The sequence below is a fragment of the Nansenia antarctica genome, assembly GCF_963989245.1.
Source record: "Nansenia antarctica genome assembly, chromosome: 3".
Classification (NCBI taxonomy): domain Eukaryota; kingdom Metazoa; phylum Chordata; class Actinopteri; order Argentiniformes; family Microstomatidae; genus Nansenia; species Nansenia antarctica.
This window is the reverse complement of record NC_137688.1, coordinates 60,803,693-60,825,732: the sequence shown is the minus strand read 5'-3', so window position 1 is coordinate 60,825,732 and position 22,040 is coordinate 60,803,693.

The window sequence follows — 22,040 nt, the reverse complement described above, 5'->3', positions numbered from 1 at the left end:
AGCATGGCTGGGCAAAACACAACAAATGCAAATTGTGTGTCCTTGTAAATCACACATGCAAATAGGGAAAGCGCCTGATTGACAGATAGATGTGTTGATACGGGGAGGAGAGATATTTAGACAGAGAGAAACAAGGTCTCCATACATGTTGGTACAGTGTAATGTGGGTAAAACTATTTTATATTTGAGTTTAAAACTAGATAAGGTTTAATCTGTTAAAATTAAGAATAATGAAGAATTCAAGTTAAACTGTGTGTGGTGGAGAGATGTGTTAAAATTGGCAAGAGAAAATCTAATTGGTAAGAGAAAAATATATATTGAGATGGAATCGTAGGAAAATATGTGTGTCTCAGAGACATTGGGCCATAGCAGTGTCTATCGTTTTTGCTTACAGATTACTGCACAAGTATACACAAGTATTCTGCAAACTGACATTGCAATCCATGAGAGCAGTCTACAGTATATGATATATTTTTTTACAGTACTCCTAATCATTCTGCATTTTAAGTTGACCACAGGAAACTTATGCAAATGTTATGCAGTGTAAATACTACAATTCTGGTTTAATTGAACTGAGCCATGAGTCATATCACCACTTTCATTATTTGTCATTTCTTTGGTTATGACTCATGAGATCAGGAAGTTTATCTGTAGCTTGTTTACGTCAACACCTCTGTACTTTGTAACACAGAGTTTGGTTTTACTGGATAGTCTATGAGGACATAGTATTTGTCATCAATAGGAAAGTCCCACATTTGTATAATACCCAGCATAACAGGAAATAAAAATACTCTGAAAGTTAAAAATAAAACGCTGTCTATACAGTGCCTCCAGTAAGTATTCACCCCCTGGAGCTTTTCCAAATTCCATATTTGTATTTGCTATGTTACAACCAAACTTTAAAATAGATTTAATCAAGATTTAAAAAAAAAAAATCTTTACAAATTAATAATAAGTGAAAAGATTAAATGTCTTGAGTCACTAATTATTCATCTGCTTTGCTATGATACTAAACTACTAACTGAAATTATCTCAGATGCTAAATTGTCTCAAGAACAAGTTACTCAATATGTTGAATTGAGTCCATCTGAGTGCAGGGATAATAGTTATGATCTTGGAATGAATAGCTTTGTTATTAGAATGTATAATGTAGAATAGAATGTAGAGTAGAATGTAGAATGTGATTTGCACAGGAATCAATTACACACTGTGTGGATTAGGCTGTCACTACTGACTCAGCACCTTTCATAAATGTCTCTTGATCCTGACAAACTCCCTGCCAGTGACAAGCATACTCTCATGCTCATAACTTCATGCAGCTACCACTGGGGATGTTGCAGAAACTACACATTGCATGTGCTGGATTTGCTCTAAACTCAATGCTTTGTAGTAAAAACCAAATAAACCAATTTTGGGTTTCATTCCAGCCTTTTTCTTTGTTATATAACTTGGAACTTCATTGTTGCAAACATAATTATGGATGTGAAATAGATTATTATTAAGGGATTCTTTCTGGCCACTTTTGTAGAGTGACTGGGATGATGTTTACCTCTGCTTTCCTCTCTCCGCCATTCATTGTTGGAGATGTTGGTAGGTCTCCCCAGGCCTTTTGGAGATGTTGGTAGGTCTCCCCAGGCCTGTTGTAGATCTTGGTAGGTCTCCCCAGGCCTGTTGGAGATGTTGGTAGGTCTCCCCAGGCCTGTTGTAGATCTTGGTAGGTCTCCCCAGGCCTGTTGTAGATGTTGGTAGGTCTCCCCAGGCCTGTTGGAGATGTTGGTAGGTCTCCCCAGGCCTTTTGGAGATGTTGGTAGGTCTCCCCAGGCCTGTTGTAGATGTTGGTAGGTCTCCCCAGGCCTGTTGTAGATGTTGGTAGGTCTCCCCAGGCCTGTTGGAGATGTTGGTAGGTCTCCCCAGGCCTTTTGGAGATGTTGGTAGGTCTCCCCAGGCCTGTTGGAGATCTTGGTAGGTCTCCCCAGGCCTGTTGTAGATGTTGGTAGGTCTCCCCAGGCCTGTTGTAGATGTTGGTAGGTCTCCCCAGGCCTGTTTGAGATGTTGGTAGGTCTCCCCAGGCCTGTTGTAGATCTTGGTAGGTCTCCCCAGGCCTGTTGTAGATGTTGGTAGGTCTCCCCAGGCCTGTTGTAGATGTTGGTAGGTCTCCCCAGGCCTTTTGGAGATGTTGGTAGGTCTCCCCAGGCCTGTTGGAGATGTTGGTAGGTCTCCCCAGGCCTGTTGGAGATGTTGGTAGGTCTCCCCAGGCCTGTTGGAGATGTTGGTAGGTCTCCCCAGGCCTGTTGTAGATCTTGGTAGGTCTCCCCAGGCCTGTTGTAGATCTTGGTAGGTCTCCCCAGGCCTGTTGGAGATGTTGGTAGGTCTCCCCAGGCCTGTTGTAGATGTTGGTAGGTCTCCCCAGGCCTGTTGGAGATGTTGGTAGGTCTCCCCAGGCCTGTTGTAGATCTTGGTAGGTCTCCCCAGGCCTGTTGTAGATCTTGGTAGGTCTCCCCAGGCCTTTTGGAGATGTTGGTAGGTCTCCCCAGGCCTGTTGTAGATGTTGGTAGGTCTCCCCAGGCCTGTTGTAGATGTTGGTAGGTCTCCCCAGGCCTGTTGGAGATGTTGGTAGGTCTCCCCAGGCCTTTTGGAGATGTTGGTAGGTCTCCCCAGGCCTGTTGGAGATCTTGGTAGGTCTCCCCAGGCCTGTTGTAGATGTTGGTAGGTCTCCCCAGGCCTGTTGTAGATGTTGGTAGGTCTCCCCAGGCCTGTTTGAGATGTTGGTAGGTCTCCCCAGGCCTGTTGTAGATCTTGGTAGGTCTCCCCAGGCCTGTTGTAGATGTTGGTAGGTCTCCCCAGGCCTGTTGTAGATGTTGGTAGGTCTCCCCAGGCCTTTTGGAGATGTTGGTAGGTCTCCCCAGGCCTGTTGGAGATGTTGGTAGGTCTCCCCAGGCCTGTTGGAGATGTTGGTAGGTCTCCCCAGGCCTGTTGGAGATGTTGGTAGGTCTCCCCAGGCCTGTTGTAGATCTTGGTAGGTCTCCCCAGGCCTGTTGTAGATCTTGGTAGGTCTCCCCAGGCCTGTTGGAGATGTTGGTAGGTCTCCCCAGGCCTGTTGTAGATCTTGGTAGGTCTCCCCAGGCCTGTTGGAGATGTTGGTAGGTCTCCCCAGGCCTGTTGGAGATGTTGGTAGGTCTCCCCAGGCCTGTTGGAGATGTTGGTAGGTCTTCCCAGGCCTTTTGGAGATGTTGGTAGGTCTCCCCAGGCCTGTTGGAGATGTTGGTAGGTCTCCCCAGGCCTGTTGGAGATGTTGGTAGGTCTCCCCAGGCCTGTTGGAGATGTTGGTAGGTCTCCCCAGGCCTGTTGGAGATGTTGGTAGGTCTCCCCAGGCCTGTTGGAGATGTTGGTAGGTCTTCCCAGGCCTGTTGGAGATGTTGGTAGGTCTCCCCAGGCCTGTTGGAGATGTTGGTAGGTCTTCCCAGGCCTCAGGGTAGTATCCCTGGGCTGTTTGGTTCCTCCCCATTCACTCAGTTTGTTGACAACCTGGTCCATACAGTCATTGTGTACAGTAATTGTGTGTTACAAATGGTGCTTTTAGTGTAATTGATTCCTATGCAAATCAGAGACCCTATACAAATAAATATATTAATTCCTTAATCACATGACCTTATCCTTGCAATTAGGTGTACTCAATTCAACTTATTGAGTGACTTGTTGAATACATCTTTGCATTTGAGCCAATTTTAAGTGTCGAAGCAATAAACATTTCTAAATGTTCACTTGGCGTTACAGGCTATTTTGTGTAGATCAGTGACAAAAAGTCAGATTGTAATAAAGTCCAGGGGATGAATACTTACTGAAGGCACTGTACCGGCTCCACATCGTTAAGGGAACCATGAATTTTGAGGTATACCAGGAGATTTTTAAACAGAACTTCAAGCCATCAGTCAAGGAGCTAAATCTGGGCTCAAAATGGGTCTTTCAACAAGACAACGATCCAAAGCATTCAAACAAATCTACCAAAGAATGGCTCAGGATGAAGAAGATTTGTGTTTTGGACTGACCTAAATCCAATTGAGATGCTGTGGCAGGACCTGAAGTGGGCAGTTCAAGCCAGACACCCCTCAAACCTCACTCAATTGGCTCACTTCTGTAAAGAGGAGAAAAAAACAGGTGTCAGAGACTAGTGGCTATACAAGATGTTTACTCCAAGTTATCGCTGCTAATGGAGGTGCCACAAGCTATTGACTGAAGAGGTTCACTTATTTTTGCACCTGCACTAATTTCTTTATAATCAATTTTTTCTACTACACACATGATTCCCTCTAAATCAACATATGGAATTGGTAAATATAAACCTGTTATGTCAGATAAAAATTCGGTTCTGATTAAATAAAGATTTCATGGTAAAAATGAAGGGGTTCACATACTTTCAAGCATCAGTGTATACTGTATATGATAAATAAAATACAATAAATAAATCAATAAATAAACATCGAAATCAAGATTGATTAGAACTTCAAGAATTCAAGATTATTATGTAAGCAAATAATAGCATAGATACAGTACTGTTCTTTCTAATATATCACAAAAGATGTTTAAATCATGATAGTATAGGAATCATTTTATAGAAAAGAAAGTACATGAAATGATAGAGATAACATTTAGCAATGAAACTCTTTGTTTGTCCTACTGGAAATTCCACACGCGATTAGCATGTTCCAAATATTAAGAGCATGTTTTCAATTCAATGCTAATTGAACAGACCCCAGCTCGTCAAATTGGACAACCATTCCTCCTCCACCCTGACCCTGAACACCGGCGTGCCACAGGGCTGTGTCCTGAGCCCTCTCCTCTACTCCCTCTTCACCTACAACTTTATGCTGATGCATCATGGCCCTAACACCATCATCAAGTTGGCAGATGACACCATGGTGGTAGGCCTGATAACTAAACAATGACGAGTCGGCCTACAGGGAGGAGGTCCAGCAACTGGCAGTGTGGTGTGCTGACAGCAATCTGGCCCTCAACACCAGTAAGACCAAGGAGATCATTGTGGACTTCAGGAAAACTAGGGGCTGCGTACAACCAACCCTCAGCTCCTCTTCGCAGGTTAAAAAGGTGCAGTACCAGGATTCTGGTCAACTTCTACCGCTGCACCATTGAGAGCATCCTAACCAACTGCATCACACTGTGATACAGCTGGTTAGGATGCTCTCAATGGTGCAGCGGTGAAGTTGACCAGAATCCTGGTACTGCACCTTTTCAGCTCATCATCGGCACCAAACTCCCATCGAGTCCCTCCAGGCAGACCGGTGTCGGTGGAGGGCAGCAAGCATCATCAAGGATACCTCGCAACACAGCCACAGTCTGTTTGATTTCCTACTCAAGAACTACAGGATCCTCAGTTCCTGTACCAGCAGGCTCCAGAACAGCTTCTTATCCCCCCCGCACACATTCTGTTCAACAACACATGCAATGAAAATGCATTGGATTTACTAAGTTTATGAAAACATACTCTACATACTAATTTTAATAATATGTGAATTTACAGTAGGGCAGTTTCAGTAACCATCCGTACAGTACAGCCTCTTATAGACAAGGCATCTAGGATGCTTGACGTATACATTTAGAAACCTGCGTGAAATTGGACACACTGTTATTCAATCCCTAAGAGCTTTTCACATAACCTTTTGTCCACCAATGGGGTCAGGACGTTGTTCATGGCATTAAGAAAAGCAGTTTTGGAGTAAACGTTATGACGTTGGGCAGGTTTATTTCTGCTTGAAAAATATTTTTCAAAATATCTTTAAAAAAATATTTTATTAAAAATTAAAAACACCTAATTTAACACCTAATTCACTAGCATTAGATATTGGTTACAAATGCTATCAATTAGCAGTTAGTGACAGTGCCCATATTCTATTGTATTCCATTCTATTCTATTCTATTCATAGAGTAACAATGTTCTAGGAGGAATATACATAAAGTATGCTGTGACCTCCCCTCATTGTGATAGGCTTGGGCCTTACCTGAGGGCGCGACTGTTACATCTGTATAAAAATGTATGTTTCCTCTCTAAAAGGACTTTTCTGAGGACGTTTGACTGTTAGGCTTGTCTGACATGCTTGTGAACTGTTCTCCTTTTGCAAAAGAGAATTAAATACCTTTTCTGTACAATCTGAAGAAAACAGGCTGCCTTTTGCAATTTTATATTGAGATATTTGTTGAATTCTATTACAATGCCAAAGTATGACTGTAACATAAGATGACATCAAGTCAGCTGTGGGGTTTCAAGCACTCGGAGATGGAGATGGAGATGAGTCTATGCAAAAGTTCACCTGCCGATAACTGTTCTCATGGCATTTAACATTACAGCTTTCACTTTTACACATCTCTCTGTGTCTTCAAAAAGGAATTTCCACAGCTTGACCACAGAAAGATTACAGTATTTCTTTCTTAGAGATGTAGCTTTTAGTTTTTTCACCAATGGCTGTCAGGTCTATGGGCGTTGTTTTAACAGCTCGTTTTCCCAGGCTAGAGATAGGTGGGAGAAGCTGTAGAGAGAGAGAAAGAAAACTGTGAGAGAAATGGAGAGAGAAAGAGAAAGAAAGAGAGACAGAAGAGTGAGAAAGAAAATGAGAAAAGGAGGGAGAGAGAGACAGAGGGAGGGAAGGAAAGAGAGTGCAGACAGCAGAACGGTAGGCAGATGGCGCGACAGCAGACACAGACACCCCTACTGTGCTGAATACTGAGTGCCAGTCTGTGACAGCCAACGGCACAGAGCAGCACCTCTCTGTCCTCGCTGTTTTGTCTACCTACCTAGTAAACAGTACACTACCATTGATACCTACCTAGTAAACAGTACACTACAGTTGATACCTACCTAGTAAACAGTACACTACCGTTGATACCTACCTAGTAAACAGTACACTACCGTTGATACCTACCTAGTGAACAGTACACTACAGTACACTACCGTTTACCAGAATTTCATGCTGCTTTCGTCTCCTCCCCGGTCAAACTCCACATTGTGGTCATCTATCGCCCCCCAGGCCAGCTCGGTGACTTCCTAGGCGAGATGGATGGCCTTCTCAGCTCCTTCCCTGATGATGGCACTCCGCTCGTACTACTAGGTGACTTCAATTTCCAATCTGAGAAGCTTCTCTCATCTGGAGTACTTGACCTTCTCCTCTCCTTCGGCCTTACCCTGTCCCCCTCTCCTCCGACTCATAAGGCAGGCCATCAGCTCGACCTTGTCTTCACCAGATCTTCCCACACTTCCAACCTTACCGTTACCCCTCTTCCAGTTTCTGATCACCACTTTATATCCTTCTCCCTTCCCCTCAAAACTTCCTCTTCCCTCTCAGCCTCTAACCACTTAAGACCCTCTCGTCGTAACCTACGTACCCTGTCCCCCATCACCCTCTCTTCTTCTGTCCTATCCTCCCTACCCTCTGTCGAATCCTTCTCCCTTCTATCCACTGATGCCTGTCCGCTCTCACCTCATCCTTCGACACCCTCTGTCCACTAACCCTGAAGCCAGCTCGATCCTCTCCTCGAGCTCCCTGGCTCTCTGAAACGCTACATGCTTGTAGACTAGAGCTCAGAGCAGCTGAGAGGAAATGGAGAAAAACTGGCCTTTCTGATGACCTTAACCTCTATCACTCTCTCCTTGCCAACTACGCCTCCTCGGCATCAGCTGCTAAAGCATCCTACTATCATTCCAAAATACATTCTTCTGCCTCTAATCCTAGAAAACTGTTCTCCACATTCTCTTCACTCCTTAATCCACCTCCTCCCCCTCCTCCTTCCTCCCTGTCCGCCGATGACTTTGTCACCTACTTTGAAAAAAAGGTGGACGACATCAGCAGCACCTTTTCCCCCCCACCTCTCCCTCCTCCCACTAACAATGCTAACACCCCTTCCAAACTCTCTCCTCGACACTCGGTCTCTGGATTGTCATCTTTTTCCCCCCTCTCCCCCGATGAGATTCTCACACTTATCACATCAAAGCGGGCAACCACATGCCCTCTTGATCCCATCCCCTCCCCCCTTCTCCAATCCATTTCCGCCGACATCCTTCCTTACCTTACCACCCTAATCAACTCCTCCCTATCCACAGGATCTGTCCCAGCGGCCTACAAAATAGCCAGAGTCAAGCCTCTCCTCAAGAAACCTACCCTTGACCCATCATCTGTCCACAATTACAGACCTGTATCCCTTCTCTCCTTCCCTTCCAAAACCCTTGAACGCGCGGCATCTAAACAACTGACTGATTATCTCCGGAAGATGGATCACTTAGACCCCCACCAATCCGGCTTCAAGGCTGGGCATTCCACTGAGACTGCGCTCCTTGCTGTCACGGAAGCCCTCCACTCTGCCCAAGCTTCCTCCCTCTCCTCTGTTCTCATTCTCCTTGACCTGTCTGCTGCCTTCGACACAGTCAATCACCAGATCCTTCTCTCCATCCTCTCAGACCTGGGCATCTCTGGCACCGCACACTCCTGGTTTTCTTCCTACCTGGCGGGCCGCTCCTACCAGGTGACCTGGAGAGAATCGCTGTCTTCTCCACGAACCCTTTCCACTGGAGTACCCCAGGGTTCTGTCCTAGGGCCCCTACTTTTCTCCCTCTACACCAAGTCTCTTGGCTCGGTAATCTCTTCACATGGGCTCTCCTACCACAGCTACGCAGACGACACTCAACTCTTCCTGTCCTTCCCCCCGTCTGATGTACACGTGGCAACCCGTATCTCAGCATGTCTCGCTGACATTTCAACTTGGATGGCTGACCACCATCTCAAGCTCAATCTTAACAAGACCGAGCTCCTCTTCATCCCCGGGAAAGCCTGCCCTCTCCAAGACTTCTCCATCACAGTGGAGAACTCTACTGTAACCCCCTCCCTGACAGCCAAGAACCTTGGAGTGATCCTGGATAACCGACTATCCTGTGCGGAGAACATTGCGGAACAACGGCTCGCTCCTGCAGATTCTTCCTCTACAACATCAGAAGGATACGACCATTCCTTACCAGAGAGTCAGCGCAACTCTTGACCCAGGCACTGGTCATCTCCCGCCTGGATTACTGCAATGTACTCCTGGCTGGGCTCCCCGCTTCAGCCATTAGACCTCTGCAGCTCATCCAGAATGCTGCTGCCCGGCTGGTATTCAACCTCCCCAAATACTCGCATGTCACCCCTCTCCTTCGCACCCTGCACTGGCTCCCGATAGCAGCTCGCATCAGATTCAAGACCCTGGTGCTTGCATACCAGGCAGCTAAAGGGACAGCCCCTGCCTACCTGAAGGAAATGGTAACCCCCCAAACCCCTGCCCGCTCACTCCGCTCCTCCACCTCGGCTGGCCGACTGGCCCCACCTCCTCTACACAGCAGTCGGGCTGCCCGATCACGTCTCTTCACAACACTGGCTCCTCGCTGGTGGAATGAGCTCCCCACGGCCGTCAGAACGGCTGAGTCACTACCCATCTTCCGTCGTAGACTGAAGACCCATCTCTTCAGGTTACATCTTAACTGCTCCTCCTGAGACATCTTCTGACCCTCACCACTACGTCTCCTAAAGACACCCGCTTTCCCCTCTACTGTGTCCCTAAGAACTTCTATTGCCCCCCTTGTACTGTTTCTCAGTTTCTCCAGAAAAGGAAAAAAAAAAAAAAAAAGGGAGATGGTTTTTTCTTCTATCAGTGGCCCCGGGCCCGAGCTAGATTACTCTTCCTGCAACGAATGGTGGATTGCTGATTCACATGCTTAGTATTCAAATGTATTGATTGTAAGTCGCTTTGGAATAAGGCGTCTGCTAAATGCCAAAAATGTAAATGAAATGATACCTACCTAGTAAACAGTACACTACCGTTGATACCTACCCAGTAAACAGTACACTACCGTTGATAGTTACCCAGTAAATGGTTAGGGAAGGTTACAGTATTGTCTACCTACCAAGTAAACAGTATGACCTACCCAGTAACATTATGGCTCGTTCGGAAAGGTTACTGTTATCCCTGTATACATGTTTTTATATCAAGGTTTTAGGCAGATTTAAAAGATGCACTCTTCTATCATTATCATCATGAGAAACACCTCTTAAACACCTATCTCTAATCTTAAATTACATTAAACAGAACATGTTGGTGTCCTCTGTATCACCTTTGAATTAAACGGCTATTATTTTGACCTTAAGTATGCCCAACAGCCATAGAAATGAAGTTAAAATCTACTGTTTCAATATCAGATTAGTATTGTCTTTTGCTGAGAAAGGGGAACATTGCAGTACAAAGTACAAAATGTCTAGTAATCAAGGGTAGGGTACATAAAAACAAATGTTCTATGAGAGGAAGAGACATTGAACGGGGAAACAGGTGAGTAGATTCTCTCTTCCTCGCCTGCAGCGACCTTCCAGGAACAGTTTCTCACAGTAACTATGGATTTAATGTCAATAAAAGAACCAAAATGGTAACCGGATGAGCAGGGCCTCCCATCTAATTTGCCCCTAACCTTCCAGTGACACGGCTCATCCTTGTTCTCTGTAAAAGGAACATGGTAACTGGTTATTTTCTAGGAAGTGACAGCGTAGACTACTGGTGTCTGTCTAAGGGGGACGCTTGGAAGGGATAGTCGGGGCCTTGGGTAGCAGGTGTGGCAAAAAGGACAAGTGGTTGTAATTTGATTGGAGGGTGTCATGGATCTTAATGAGACTCAAGGGACAATGACCTGACACGGTGGAACGGTGGCCTTTATTGCAAGATTCCAGAATGTTGGGGTTGTAGTGCTGCTCTATTGGCTATAATGAAGAAGATAGTCACCACATTGGTACATTTAAATCCACTTACTAAAGTACTTTTAGATATGATATTTAAATATTTGACAGGATCTTTTCAATATCAATGACCAAAACGATGTCTTAAGCGAGAAGTTATGGCTTGCCAAAAGCCACAGAAGACAGGAAATTCAAAATGAGCACCACCACCACCCATAACTTCACCTATGCACATGGTGAATTTTCCACGACATAAACTGTGATACCTGCTATGTTGGTCTACTGTACTTGAAATTAACATGTAGTCCACTGGGCAGATTGCTTAAGGTTGGTGACCGCCCAATGTCATTTACATATCCCTGTTTTCAGAACAGTGTAGATGAGTGAAAAGCAACAAGGAGAAGAAACAGCCTCACATCATTTACGGTAGATGAATGCTGTTCGAGTGATGAGAAGGACCACAACTCTGTACAGTAGGTAGCGCCATTTCCCCAGTATTCACCCCTTCCTGTTAAATCAATAACCAGGCCGCATTTCCTACACACTGTATTGTATGGTACAAAGGAGATAACGAATACCCTTGTCCAATGCAAAGCCATGCACAGCAGAGCTGTATAGTAGCAAAATGATGTCCGGAGGTATAGTGTTTGATACAAAGGGCTGAGTTAAAGTTTGTAAGTTAAAGATGCGTGTAGTTTTATGCTGTGCTGCTTTATCTGTGGCCATATTGAACATTTGTTCAGTGCTTTGTGTAACATACATACAGTGCCCTGCGTAAGACAGTGAAGCAAGACAGTGAACAAAAAAAATCTTGTTCGGATTTTAAATCAAACAATTACTGTGAGGTTGAAGTGGAGATTCTCAACTTTTATCTGACGGTATTTGTGTATACAGTATGTTGGTTTCACCATTGTGAAATTAGAGCACTTTTTATGCATAGTTCCTCTATTTCAGGGTACCTAAAAGCAATGGGACAAGTAGCTTGACAGGTGTTTCTGGTAAGTCAGGTGTGTTCCGTCAAATCATTTGTGCAGGGAAAGAAGAGTTGCCAGAAATTTCATTTCCTGATGATACGATTTTAGGCAAAAAGACCTCAAAATAAACAACAGGCCTGGCAGGGCATCACCAATCGTAGGTGCAAAACCGCGGTTCTGAAGCAGCTATTTTCTAGTGCTTCACAGACTACCAGGAGAACAGGAGAACACAGAATCAGTTATCTGGGGATGGTGACCATGCTACAGCTAATCCAGAGACTCCTACCCAGGTCAAACCCTGTCACTGATCGGCCCGACTAAAAGGGTACATCTCATTCTACTAAAGTGGTTTCCCCCTTCTCCGGGAAGAAATAGTGAGGAGGATCGCCAATGCTTGGGATGCCATGGCCATGGAGAAACTGGCCAGGGACAAACTCTTGATTGTCGAGAAGGAGAAAGCTGCTAGCTAGATAATACATCAATGTAAAAGTTAAAGATGGTGTGTTTTAATAAGGGATAGGGGGTGGTGGTAGCCTAGAGGTTAGAGAGGCCGGCTAGCAATCGGAAGGTCGCTGGTTTGATTCCTGCCTCAGGAGGGAGCTGCATGTGAGCTGGTGACCGGAGGGTTGCTGGCATCATAACTAAGGTGCCGACCACTGTCGTTGTGCCCTTGAGCAAGGCACGTATCCCCTAATTGCTAGACACTAGGCACTAACTATGGCTGACACTGTGCCTCGTGTGTGTGTGTGTGTGTGTGTGTGTGTGTGTGTGTACACTTGCCTGTTGTGCAGTGTAGGTGGCCCCAAAAGAGTCCCTCTGTAACACACTCTGCCTTTCAGAGGTTCCGTGAGCAACCATGCCATGATAGATTGGTGGGAGCTGGCAGATCGGCGGTTCGATCCCCGGCTGGCCATATGTCGAGGTGTCCCTGGGCAAGACACTGAACCCCAAATTGCTCCCAATGAGCAGGCCGGCGCCTTGCATGGTAGCTTGCTGCCATTGGTGTGTGAATGGGGGAATGAGAGGTCATTGTAAAGCGCTTTGGAATAAGGTGCTATATACAAGTCCATTAGATCTCTATATAAGTCAATTAGACATGATTATTGAAGATGGTGATACTTTAGTGTGGATTGTGTTTGGGGGGGGGGAGTGTATGTCGTTGTCACTAGGGATGGTTTGGTCTGGTAATGATGATCACCTGGGAGTCCTATACAATGGCGGGGGTTTGGTGGTGTGGCTGTGAGTTTGTTCGACTTTTTAAAATAAATGCCAGGTTTTACCCTTCTTTCAGTCTGAATGTCTCCTCACTTAAACCTCCAAACTGTGCGCCAGTCTACAGGGAGGCACTTTTCTTTGACCAATCATGAATGTTTTCCATGTAAGCCCTATAGGTCAGGATGTGTAGACTGTGGTAGGATATCAATTATTATGGTATTTTAGAAATCTTTTATTACACATTATGTTCAGTTGATGTTATGTTTTGTGGTGATTATTCAAAGAGATTTCTGAGGATGTTTTATTGAGGATTTTCATTCGTGCAGTCATAATTGCACTTCATTGTCAAACTTAAGACTGCTCAGTTACACTGGCCCCGCCTGAGTCTTGAACTTAAACAAGTCCAACACCCTCCCAACATTTAAACAGGCCCTCAAAACCCACCTCTTCAAGCTCGCCTTCACCAGTTAACCCTCTCCCCCTCCACCTTCCCTGTCCCCAGCACTACCTCAATTAGGCGCCTATAGGCTACTTTCTTCTATTTACCTTTTGTTTCTTTTTATTATGTACTAAAATGTATTATTATTAAAAATATATATATATTATTATTATTATTATTATAATACTGTCTCTGACCACTACTGAGTCACTGTTGTAAACTATTCTATTACTCTTTAAATCTCAGCACTGTAAAATCAGGGGAAAATCACCCAGTGTAATCCTTCCCCAGGAGAACTGTTTTTATCTAATGAACGAGGACATCATCATAAAACTAGCCAGAGTGTTTTCCTCTTACAAAGGGACAGCGTTGCTGTAACTTTGCTAATGCTCGAATCCAAAATGCATCTCCGAAATATCATATATTACATATTAATCATTTGATAGATATTATAATAATGATTTATGTGTCTCTCTCCCTCGCTGTGTTGATAAAGCAAAACATCCTCAATGGCAGCTACAGCCCTGGCGACTTTCCATTCCCACACAAACGTAGTCAACATTATTCAAATCGGTTAAGACTATTATTGGCTCTTCCCAATTTGTGTCCTCTTTTGTGGCTTCTGGTTGAATACCTGCATATTAAGAGATGATTCACTCTAAACAATATATTTCTATGATTTTACTCTTGATGGATCCAATAACAGTGAAAGTACTGTATGTGGTAAAGGTAAATCATGGAAATTCACTTTTAGAGTGACATATCCCTTTAATTGTGACTATTCTGTTCCCACTGCGCGTAACCAGGGCGCAACTTCCACAGATAGCGAACACACACTGACACACAAATGAATCCTCAGACGCTGGAGTAAAGTTTAGTTCTTTACTCAACCCTCAGAAACATGAGTGGTCGTTTGGTTATTTTGTAAAACTGTAAATAAACATAAGAGTACAATTACTGTAATGCTCAAAACTATACTGTTACACTTTCAACATCAACAGTATGTAGCCAACATATAATATCAATATAGCAATACAAATAGTTATACTTAAATAATATAAGCTATGTATTTATAAACATATACATTATACATTGTAGTTAAACAAGAAAAGAAAAGGCAACTTACAAGCAAAGCCTTTTCCAGGGCAAGAATGTAAACAAAGAGATTCTCCGGAGCTTTTTCTCTCAACTAGCTGTTGCACGAGCTATCACGTCTGAACAGTGTGCTCACGTCATGTGACTAATGCTCGTCATGTGACTAATCAAAACCGAAACTGAATAAAGGCAGTAACAAATGTAATGTCATAAAATGTCCACTAGATGTCTCTAAAATGAAAACCTAAGAAACCATGACAGTGACCAAGAAAACTTTGAGGAGAAGGAGCCATCCTACTCACAGTCATTTTCAATGAATCACAAAAGAGATCAATCGGATTTATTTGCAGATCAGATTCCCACTTCTTCAAAACAGTATTGCCCTTGGGAAGTCTTTCAAAAATAAAAGAGACCAATCATGGAGAGCAATATCTCTTGCTATTGGATGCTCTGGTAAGTTAGTTAAGTATCTACTTCAGATAACTAATGTTAGCGTGCAGCTCTCTCTCAGACTAGCTAAGTAGCTAGTTACCTCAGATAACTAGCCTGTGTTAGCCGTTAGCGTGCAGCTCTCACTCAGACGTCTCTCTACGAATGTACCAGGGGTGGGTGTTCACGATGTAATGTAATCTACGTGAATGTATTGCAGTGGTTTTTACTAACGTTAGATCTAGCTTCAATAATTAGATCTAGTTTCAATAATTGATTAACAATGAAAAACGATAAGACCTGATAAGATGATAAGAAGATAAGACCTGTTTGAAAAAGTCTTCACTTTGACTTGCTGAATAGCAATCATTTACACACTGTATTGTTTTGACCTACAGACTGTGTTATTGATTTCTATTCAGATGAGGGACCCTACAAGGCTATTTCATAAATAGTTTGAACTTTTATTATTGCACTCAAATGGCATACATTTTAAATATTTAGTACATTTAACCCTCCGGTTGTGTTCATGTTTGCCCCCCCATCCTTGGTGTTCCCGGTCTGATTAACTGCTTCATATCTCCAAAACTACATGGTCAAATTTGCTAAATTTGGTACCTGGTGAAAGCTGAGACCTGTGAGATGTTAAAAAATGAACATAGATATGACCAAATTACTGTAATGTGACTAAATACAAAGTAGAAGTTGAATATTTATACCATTGCCCAATAATAGCTGTTACTGTAGTGTTGCATGTGCATATAATTCTATTTTGATGGTTGGGTTGAGAGAGGAGGTACACCACAAGAACGGTGGTCAGGGTCAAGGTCTCTCTGCCTGTGTGTGTGTGTGTGTTCACCCACAGGAGTGGCATTTTGCAATCAGGTCAGAGTGTGCCTTGCAAACGTAGGCATCACATTTGTAGCATGTAAGGCTTGTTTTATTAAATAAAGGCTATGTACACTATCCACTATACTATACTGTACAGATAAAACACTGTACTCTATGCTATGCTATACCTATTCTAACATTTCCTATTTCTCTGCAACCTTATGTACCCTAGGGTTGTCATATTGCAGATGATGATTGATGAGCAGACGGTGGGCGATACACTCCTATCACAGACAGTCATTTCCAAAACACACATTTATTCCTATTGATTTGGTACAGTGGAGGACAGCAGAACAGATGCTGCATATATATTTGATGATGGCGGTGGTCGGCCTGGGTAGGACTGGTGGAGCCAGGGCAGGCGGTGGAAGGCCTGGGTAGGAGTGGTGGAGCCAGGGCAGGAAAGAACTGGAAAGTAAACAAATAGGTTTAGCAGAAATAAATGGTACAAAGAAATGTAATAATAAGCATCACAAAATAACTTGTATATAATTAAATATGAAGTGTTTTAATACAGATGGTGTGGCAGGCAGAGGTGTGGCAGGCAGAGGTGGGGCAGGCGATGGTATGGCAGGCAGAGGTGGGGACGCCAGGCGATGGTATGGCAGGCAGAGGTGTGGCAGGCGATGGTATGGCAGGCGATGGTATGGCAGGCAGAGGTGTGGCAGGCGATGGTATGGCAGACAGAGGTGTGGCAGGCGGTGGTATGGCAGGCAGAGGTGTGGCAGGCGATGGTATGGCAGACAGAGGTGTGGCAGGCAGAGGTGTGGCAGGCGGTGGTGTGGCACTTTCAGTGAGAAACATTGGCAGAAGCAGGCGGTGGTGTGGCAGGCCATGGTGTGGCAGGCAGAGGTGTGGCAGGCGATGGTATGGCAGACAGAGGTGTGGCAGGCGGTGGTATGGCAGGCAGAGGTGTGGCAGGCGGTGGTGTGGCACTTTCAGTGAGAAACATTGGCAGAAGCAGGCGGTGGTGTGGCAGGCGATGGTGATGTAGGCGATGGCCTACACCATCTTCTCTTGCCATACCACACTACCCTCTGGCGAGCAGAAATACTCCTGGTATCTCTAGAGATTATGTCTTTTCTCCTCCCATGCACCCAGGGGAAAGGGTAGGTCAGGTTTTGATCAGTTAAGTGCCCCAATGTCACATGATATTATCTTCAATGACACATGTGACATAAGATAAGATAATGTACATTATAACGCATTCAATGAGTAACTTTTAGTAAGGGCAAGTGTCTTTTCTAAGATGTATGGCAAGTATGAATGTTTCCTTATCTGAGCCCCTGCTGTTCATAGTGGGAAGACAAACTTAATGGTTGAAGAGGAGGAAGATGTTGAATTTGGACTAGGCCTAAATGAAGAAGAAGATGCTGCCGTCCCAGCCACCCCTGCGCGAGCCCGCACAGCAACCCCTCTGAGTGGCTGGGGCAAAAAAAGAAAAACGAAACAGGACACTGATGAAGCTCTCGTGGAGTTCATCACTGCTCCGCCGAAGCCTGCAGCCCCCACTGTTAAGACTGCAGCTGAACATTTTCTACTTAGTCAAGTGCCTGTGATGGAGGGTCTCAACCCTCAATTCCAGACACGGGCCCAAATAGGGATAATAAAGCTCCTGGATGAGCTGCGCAATCTCCAGGAGCAGCCACACATCAATTACAACACTGCTGCCAGGCCAGCACACAGGGAGCAGCTGGCGTACCAACAACCCATGCCTTCCTGGGAGAACTACCACCAGCAATACAATCCCCACAATCAGGGTCCTCCCCCTCCCCCCCCCCCCCCCCCCGCCCACCACCCAAGCTATGCAGATGAGGTGGACTTTATAAATGTGTAAATATTTTTTTGAAAATAATAAGACAAATATTTCTGAATGAGATATTTAACCTGGTGTTTTTGTAGTTAACAGTTAACAATTTTATAGTATTCACTTTATTTATTTGGAATATTTTGCACTCATTGATTGTTCATTGGTATTTATTTGTCAAATATATTTTAGTTTTTATTGGTGTACTTTTGTCATTGTGTTTACTTATAGACCTTGTTATGGGCAAGTTTGTTGCTTTTATAAAAAATCTTGCTTAGGGCCATAAAAGTCCCAGGGCTGGGTGTTTATGATAATTTTCTGAATGAGCTTATATTTGAAATAAAATAACATTGGTCCAACACAAAACTGTGCATACTGCATACTGTGTACATATTGGTCCGGATTCTGTACATCGATACTGCACAAAAGCAGTCTATGTGTATATATGTAATCTGTAATATGTAATATGTGCATATTCGACATTATTTTTTATTTTTTTACATTTAATTAATAAATGAATAAATAAACCACATGAAGTAACTTATTTTCCTGAATTCATTCTTAGTATGAACTATACCATTCATAGTATGACTCACCTCAATGTTATCGCCAGCCTCTGCTTGGCCTCAATAGGCTGTCTGTAATTAGTTATCAGCCTCGTCAGGTCAGGTCCCACCACACAGAGAAGGGCCTCCATTTGCACCGCAGACATCCTGAAATATTTGCGGTGCCTTTCCTCGTCCAAAGCTAGCTCTGCCACCAAATGATGGAAGGCTCCCTGTTGTTGCCTCTGTTTATTTAGTGGGTGCACCCACTGCCTCCGATGCTGTCTACGCCGGCGATATAGAAGAAGTGCGGCAACATGTCATATGAAGCAGAATTAAAATCACTAGTTAGAATGAAAATTAGATCAACTTTTGTTCACCCATAACTCTGTTGTGTCCTGTTTATACCGCCAGTGGGCGCTAGCATGCTAGTGATGTATGCAATTACGGAAGTGATGTATGCACTGACGGATGTTAAGAAGAGGAGTTGAGTGCATGCTGCCCACCGGGGCCGGGGTTCGTATCCCGGCTCGCCAGATCCAGATATGGCCGAGGCACACGGGAAGCGGCATATTGGCAGGCCGCTTCCGAGGGGGGTATAGGAGTATTTCTGGACTAGGATCCGTCGCGCAACACCGCCCCCTGGGTGCCGGAATAACGGTACTGGGCTCGAGGAGCCAGTCAGCCTAGTCTGCCTGGCGCCCTCCTCTGGGACTGCCGGCCACGGGGTCGTGCGGCGGATCCTATACAATAGGCAGGGGATAATTGGATGCTAAGTTGGGTTAAATTGGCTACCAAATTGGGTGAAAAAGGGATAAAATCTGAAAAACAAATAATAAAAAAAAAAAAAAGAAGAGGAGTTGAATAAAAGTGCGAAGTGAAAAGCAGCTGCGTGTCTCCCGGTCTCATTCTTTCCTAACTACTTTCTTACTACAGAATACCACATTTTTGGCGACGAGGATGGCTATTTCCGTACCCTTACCTACACCGTTCATGCCTGTGCCAGGCGAACCTGCTATTTCTTTTCCTACTTGGTTGAGAATGTTTGAAAATTACATGCTCGTAATTGATGCTACCGGAGAAAAATGGCCGGAGGAAAGAAAGCGCGCGGTTCTTCTCCATGCACTTGGGACCGAAGGACAAAGACTGTTCTACACTCTAAAGGATACGGGTGTTACCTACACTTCTGCCGTGGAGGGACTGAAAAAGTACTTTGTTCCTAAGGTGAATGTGATTGCTGAACGTCACAAATTTCGACAGAGAGCTCAGGGTCCTGACGAGATGGTTAATCAGTTCCTTGCTTCATTACGCGAGCTAGCTGCAGCTTGTGAATTTGGTGCCATGGAGGAACAAATGATTCGTGATCAACTGATTGAGCGTGTTGCTAATACACGCATACGAGACAGACTTTTGCTTGAATCGGACTTGTCTCTGGACAAAGCTACTTCAATGGCCTTACAAATCGAGGCTGGACTACGGAACTCCAACGTTCTCTCTGGAGCTACAGCTTCGGTGAGAGCCATCGAGAAACAGCCGACGAGGAGGAGGTTCGACAAGGGCAAGAAGAAAGCTCCGACGACGACTGCACCTGCCACGGTCTACAGCCAGCCAGCTACAACTGGGAATCAGCGCGCCTGCTTCCGATGCGGATCCACAGGACACTTAGCTAACAAGCCTACATGCCCGGCGGTTAAGGTGACTTGCAATACATGCGGAAAAGTTGGACATTTTTCCAAGGTGTGTAGATCGGCTCAAAAAGAGGTGCGTGAGGTAGTGGTGAATGACGTTACTGTGCTTTACATGCAGGGGGCCGTCGTGAATGATAAAATTATGTGTACTGTACGAGTTGATGCAAATTATCATTCCCATGATGTTGAGCTGATAGTGGATACAGGCTCATCTGTTTCTATTATTCCAGAGAGTACTTACCAGACACTTTTCCATACATGTGTCCTTGCTGAGCCTACAGTGAATCTGCTTACTTACTCCAGAGAGAAAATTCCTGTTAAAGGTTGCATGCATGCTACAGTTGTTCATAATGGACATTCAGTTACAGGTTCATTGATAGTGGTTGAATCAGGAAATGCATTGCTGGGACTAGATTTATTTGTAGCATTGCAGATGTGCATTGAGGGTAACAAAATTATTACTGTTAGCTCTGCTAGCTCTCCTACTGTGCTCCGAGCACCTACTGTACAGAGTACCACTCCACAGACCGAACCAGAGGTTCTAGTACAGGAGTTAGGGTGTGCAAAAGGTTTTATGCACAAAATACAGGTTAAACCAGATGCTGTGCCAGTACAGCAGAAACTGAGGAGGCTTCCGTTCTCAGTGAGGCAGGCTGTGACCGATGAGCTCGCAGATCTACAGGAAAAAGGCGTTATAGAACGTATAGACGCATCTCCATGGGTTTCCCCTATAGTTGTGACCCAGAGAAAGGGGGGAGGAAAGCCTCGCCTGTGTGTTGACCTCAGAGAACCTAATAAGGCAATCATCAGTGACTGTCATCCCTTACCGCACATGGATGAACTGTTCGCTGAGCTCTGTGGAGCCACAGTCTTTTCTACTATAGACTTAGCCTCTGCTTATCACCAGTTGCCATTGCATCCAGATAGCCGTGATTTAACTGCGTTTATCACGCATGAGGGTCTCTTTCGTTTCTGCCGAGTGCCATTTGGCCTCGCTTCTGCTCCTTCAGCTTTTCAGAAAATGATGTCGACTGTACTGACAGGCCTGCCAGGCGTACAGGCCTACCTGGATGATGTGATTTGCTACGGCGTCACACAGCAGGATCACGATGTCAGCCTACGGAGAGTGCTACATGCTCTAAATGAAGTGGGACTTAAACTGAACATGCACAAGTGTAAGTTCAACCAGAAAGCTCTGCGCTTCCTGGGCCACACTGTGTCCAAAGATGGTCTTCATCCTGACCAAGACGGGGTCAGTGCTGTGGCGAACGCGCCTGCCCCGCACGACACATCCTCCCTGCGGTCCTTCCTAGGACTTGCATCGTGGTATAGTAAATTCATACCTGACTTCTCTACTGTGGTGGAACCGCTACGTGCTACACTCAGGGAATCTACTGACACTAAGTTTGAATGGACAGCGGATGCAGAGTCCAGTTTTACTGAGGTTAAGAGACTGATTACTGAGAGTCCTACCTTAGCATTATATGATCCTGAGTTACCTACTTATGTCACTACCGATGCTTCTAACTATGGATTGGGGGCTGTAATGAGCCAGATTCACCCAGACAATACAGAGAGAACCATAGCTTTTGCGTCCAGGACACTTTCTCCTGCAGAGAGAAAGTACTCTACCGTCGAGCGTGAGGCGCTGGCATGCGTTTGGGCGGTGGAAAGGTGGAGAACCTACCTGTGGGGACATCGTTTTGTCCTACGCACAGACCACCAAGCGTTGACAACCCTACTCACTTCCAGGGGTACGGGTCGCGCAGGTCTGAGAATAGCGAGATGGTCTGCACGTCTACTATGCTTTACTTATGATGTCACTTACCATCCAGGGAAACGTAATGTGACAGCTGACTGCTTGTCCAGACTCCCTCTGCCTTCGACAGGAGAGGTGGAGGAGGAGCCAGACATGGTGACTACAGTGTTTAGTCGTGAAGGTAACCCTTACTTCCTGGTCTCTGACAACGGATGTCAGTTTACCTCCCATGCTTTTGCAAGCTTTCTGGGAGAGAGAGAGATAAAGCACCTGCGTTCCAGTGTTTATTATCCAAGAGCCAACGGGGCTATTGAGAGATTTAATCGAGTTCTCAAAGAGTGTATTCAGACGGCTGAGAGAATGCACAAGCCATGGAAACATGCAGTAACAGAGTTCTTACTGAACTATCGCGCTACGCCGCATGCTACTACAGGAGCTACTCCCTTT